The 5,597-nt window shown below is 36.8% G+C and overlaps 1 non-coding gene across 1 annotated transcript; it reads left to right on the plus strand.

Annotated features, from left to right (window-relative positions):
• Window positions 1–2,387: 2,387 nt before the first annotated feature.
• LOC125411154 (U6 spliceosomal RNA) lies at window positions 2,388–2,494 on the plus strand. The gene has a single exon (XR_007235253.3). It is a non-coding gene; the product is annotated as a U6 spliceosomal RNA (small nuclear RNA).
• Window positions 2,495–5,597: the final 3,103 nt, after the last annotated feature.

Here is a 5,597-nt window from a genome sequence, read left to right on the forward strand (position 1 = left end):
GTGAATGATAGCTTGGCTGAGTATAGTAGTCTGGGCTTGCATCCATGGTCTCTTAGTTTCTGCAGTACCTCTATCCAGGACCTCCTGGTTTTCATGGTTTCCATAGAGAAGTCCGGTGTAAGTCTGATAGGTTTACCTTTATAAGTTACTTGCCCTTTTTCCTTTGCAGCTCTTAATATTCTTTCTTTAATCTGTATGTTTTGTGTTTTGATTACTATATTGCGAGGGGGATTTTTTTTTTGATCAAATCTATTCGGTGTTCTGTATCCTTCTTGAACCTTCATAGGAATATCATTCTTTAGTTTGGGAAAGTTTTCTTCTATAATTTTGTTGAATATATTTTCTGGGCCTTTGATCTGCAGTTCTTCTCCTTCTTCAATCCCTATTATTCTTAGATTTGGTTTTTTTATTGTGTCCCAGATTTCTTGAATGTTTTGTGATGAGAATTTGTTGGATTTGCTGTTTTCTTTGATCAGAGCTTTTATATTCTCTATGGTATCTTCAGACTCTGAGATTCGTTCTTCCATCTCTTGTATCCTATTGGTTATGCTTGATTCTGTAGTCTCTGTTCGTTTACCTAGATTTTCCATATTCAGCTGCCCTCGTTTTGTGTTTTCTTCATTGCCTCCATTTCAGTTTTCAATTCTTGAATTGTTTCTGTTACCTGTTTGATTGTTTTTTCTTGGTTTTCCAGTATATCATTCAGGGATTTACTCATTTCTTCAATATTTTTGTTTTACTTCTCATCCTTTTCTTTACTCAGTTCTTCAAACTTTTTCTTGTACTTCTCATCAAATTCTTTAAGGGAGTTATTCATATCCTGTTTAAGGGACTCTATTGCTTTCATAATGGCACTTTTTTTCCACTTCTTCTGGATTAAGAGATTCAAGTCCTTCTATTGTAGGTTCGTTGGGATCTGGTGTTTTCATGTTGTTTTTCAGATTGTTGGAGGAGTTCTTGCCTTGGCCTCTGCCCATCTCTTTCTTCAAATGCTCTCTATTGGATCTTCTGGTACCGGGTCAGGTTCCCTTGTTGGGCAGGGACTTCACTGACAGAAGGCCTACCTTTCCTCAGGCAGTCTATTGAAACACAGGCACTCCCTCCTGCTGGGTTGCACTCACAGCCCAGGCCCAGTGTTCAAGGCAACTGAGCTGGGGAAATCCCCTTCCTCTGATGAATGTCTGCTAGAAGATCACTGCCTCTTTTTGGCCAGGAATGTGGCTGAGCTGACACAGGGCCCACCTGTCCTCAGGCAGGCTATCAAAACACAGGAACTGCCCCTGCTGGGTTGTGCCCACAGACCAGGCCCAGTGAGGGAGCTGCTCTGGGGAGATCTTATGGCCCCAGACGGAAGGGGGGAAGAGAGTAAGGTTTACCTGGATGAAGGCTGGGGATGGGCTTATCTCTCACTTTTTATATCCTGAACTGAGCGATGATTTGAAAGTTAGAGTCTAATTTCAGAATTTGGCCCCACTCATTCCTAAACATTTTTTTGAGCAAATTCATGAACTGAAAGTGTTCCAGCTGACAATGTCCTCCCCTTTTGATTAATTTAAAATGAGTTTCCCATCATTACATTTTCCTATTCAATGATCTTCAATTCCAGGATTGTAATAATAGTTTTCCTTGCAGAGATATTGTGCTACTTAATTAATGTTTGTACATACTTAGAAATATTTGGATGGTAGATGAATTTCTGGTGCCAAGTGAATTATTACAATATTAAAATTAATGCTAAGACAAAGCACATTGTTAAAGGTAATGGCTTGGAAAGTGTCTCTTTGTACAAAGTGGAAAGGATGCATTGATTTTACAGCCTTTATGTACAGTGTAGACAGCTGCCTACAGAAAACTCAAATATAAAAGAAAAATATTTTATTTAAATACATTAGACATTATTTGAATTATTTACTGTATATATAAATTTGAGGTTTTTGCTCAGTTATGGCAGAAATTATACACTTTATCAGAAGACAAATTAAAAAATCCTAATGTTTTAAAACCTTTACCTAAATCACTTTAAAGAAGAAGAAGAGCAATTGTGTGATATTTGATTGCACTCTGACATTCCTAGATGGTGCTAATAAATTTAACTTTTAATCAAGGGGTGGAGCCAATGACTAGTTGACTGGATTTATCCATAGAGAAGCCAGAAATATGGAAAGGGAAGACAGGATGGAGAAAGGAGGGACTTGAATTCCTACTGTCTCTTCCATCAATGACATGTAGAGGGAAGAGGTCCTGGCTGGGTCTCTGGTAAGAAATGGAAGGTTGACTGGTTGCCCATCCTCTGCTTCTTTGATCTTAAGGCTTTCACCCAATATTTAACTCTCAAGTTTTTGTTGGCAATAGGACAATTAGCAAAACACAATATTTTGGTGCCTAATATGCTAGCTTTGGCAGCACATGTACTAAAACTGAAAAAGTACGGAGAAGATTAGAATGGCTTTTGCACAAAGACAGCACTCGAACTTGTGAAGTATTCCATATTTTTAGTTCATGGCCAAGAGGGTGTTGGTGGCATACGACCTTAATTCCAACACTCAGGAGTTAGAGGCAGGTGTATCTCTGTGAGTTTGAGGCCAGCCTGGTCTGCTGAATGAATTCCAGGACAGTCAGGAGTGTTACACAAAGAAACCCTCCCACCAAAATAATAATAATAATAATAATAATAATAATAATAATAATAATAATAATAATAATAAATTAAAATAAAAACAAAACTACAAAAATTATTGTATTTTTCTAAATTGTTCTATTACCAATAAAAATCAAGAGTCAAATATTAGGGTAAAACTATATAGATCAAAAAAGCAGAGGATGAGAAAGCAGATAACCTTCCCTTTCTTACCAGAGACCCAACCAGCACCTCTTCTCTCCACACATCTCTCTTCTCCATCCTGTCTGTTTTTCTTATCCATTTTCCTGGCTTATCTATTACTAGTCACAATCAGCTAGTAGCTGACTCCACCCTCTGATTCAAAGTTAACTTTATTAACACAGTCTAGAAGTGTCACAGTGTGATCAAATATTCTGAAACACAGAGTGAAGTGAAGGAAAGTAAGCTCGGGGCAAAGCTGAAACCTTGGTATGGAAGCCATCACCGTTGAAGTTCTGTGACACAGAGCTGTCTTCTTCACTGCTGTCATCAAGCATTAACAGCAATGCCGTGCACATGAGTGGCAAACTATTTCAGATGTTGACAGATGTTTCTGTTCCACCAGGTCTCACAGCCGTTTAGTCCCAAATAAACACAGAGGTCTACATTAATCATAAACTGGTTAGCTTAGTAGCTCAGGCTTCTTATTAACTCTTATAACTTATATAAGTCCATAATTCTTGTCTGTGTTAGCCACATGACTTAGTACCTTTTCTGGCGAGGCAGTCACATATTTATATTCTCTGTGTTTGGGTGACAACAGCAAATTGACTCTTTCTTCTTCCCAGAATTCTTCAGTTCTCATTGCCCCGCCTCTACTTCTTGCCTGGTAGCCCCACTTACACTTAATTAATTGGCCAAGCAGTGATTTAAATATATAGTTTCTGTGTGGTTATTTTGGGAGTCTGGGCAGCCAGGAAATGACAGCCTCCTACAACAAGGAACCAATAGAAACAACTTCTGAAAAGTCACCTAGTAGTGCTAGAAAACACTACTATTATTTTAGTGATAAATATTGTGATTCTAAAATCCCTATCATATATACATATAATATTAAGGTTTATGCATGTTGAAATAAAACTAACCCCACTATTTGGAGATAGCAATTTATTATTATCCTAAATGTATTTTAATGTCTTTAATGGAAATAGACTTCTATCACTTCTCACATGCATATACAGATTTATTTTGTATTTTATTTCAAAATATGACTCCCTAAGTATTTTTCAAAACATTATTAGTTTCTGTACTGTAAATTATACTTTATATTAATTTTATTTACAAATTAACGATTAATGTAAGATCTAAATTTGATTAAAATAAGTAACAAAGGAGAGTTAAACTTTGTTATGGAAAGAATTGTGGACATAGATTTCTATCATTTTCACATATATTATACATGGTGAGGGATCATTATTTGAAGAGTATTAATAATATCAATAATAATTCATAGCTTCTTTAAAAATAGTCCTCAAGGTTTTGAGGACTGTACCATCAGTCATTGTTTAACTTATACTGATTGTTCAGTTGTATTTTGTCCTTTGTAACGACTAGTCATTTTCTTTGCCCATATGTTAGAATTCTACTTGATGATTTTTATAATTTTTAATTGCTTGTCTGCTGCCTTGGTGAAATACAAAAATGGCAACTTGTGTAGAAAAAGGGAGAACAGAGAGAGCTTTAAGAATTGATGCTTATCTTGGGACAATGAGAGCACTTTGGACCTGACAGGATCACAGAAAATTCTGATAATGCACTCAGAGCAAAATGAGGAGTTGTGCAGGATTTTGAAGAGAGGAGTCACCTAATCAAATTTTTATCCTTAAAGGGTGACTCTGTCCTCTTATATTGTTATGAGGATAGATGTCGTATCACAGAAATCAGAAGAGAAACAATGTAAAATGATTTAGGTGAATAGAAAGAGAAAAAGATATGCTTGTATTCTGGATAGATTTTTCAGGTATCAAGAAAAGCACAATTGACTAGACATGTGACTATTTGGTGCAAGTGCGTGCGTGTGTGTGTGTGTGTGTGTGTGTGTGTGTGTGTGTTTCAGGAAAGCTATTTGGCTGTAGATGCAAATTTCAGAATTGCTAGCAGAAAGAATAGGAATAAGTGAGATCTCAAAAGGAAAAGAAAAAGGGAAGAATGTACTCTGTGCATGGTGTGGCCCACCTCAAAAAGCAGAGATAAGTAAAATGCTGGAAGGGTAAAAGGTGAGGCATGAAAGTAATCAGGAAAAGCTGGAGATTGTGGAAGAAAAGCACAGCACAGTCAAAGGTGAGGAATGCCGCTGCTAAGTCAAGTAGGAGCTGATTTAACATCAGGGAAGTCAAGAGCACAGGATCTGTGGGACCAAGGCCCAATTGGATTGTATTTAAAGAAGACTAGCAGAGCAGATGAGGATAGGAAAGCCATTTCAGGACTGTTGCCACAACATGGGAGCAAAACAATGCCAAAATAGAAGCCATGAAATAGTGTTCAAGACAAAGTCTGTGTTTTGCTTCATAATCAGACTGGGAGAAATACACCATATTTCTAAACTAAAAAAAAAACCAGTTCAAAAGAGAGAAAAAAACATGTGAACATATGGGAGTACATAAGACAGGATAGAATGCCTAGAATTATGTCCTTGAGGAGAATAGAGAGGGTGATATTTAATACATGGACAGAGATTGTTATAACGTAAGAACAAAAAAGATTATACATCAAGAAGAGGAACAGCTACAGGTGTGATATCATAAAATGTCTAAGTATAAGAGATCTGAGTTAGAAAAAAGATCTCAGATATAATCAAGTTGGGTTAAATGTTTCTCCGAGACATTTACAATTGTCTCGTTCCTCATTCTCATACCTTTATCCTGAGTTGCAGACTACAGAAAGATCTGCTTGTTGAACTGTGATGTTGTCTGACAGTTTATGCTGGTGTTGAGAGACG

This window comes from Myodes glareolus, chromosome 25 (assembly GCF_982192425.1).
Source record: "Myodes glareolus chromosome 25, mMyoGla1.1, whole genome shotgun sequence".
Classification (NCBI taxonomy): Eukaryota; Metazoa; Chordata; class Mammalia; order Rodentia; family Cricetidae; genus Myodes; species Myodes glareolus.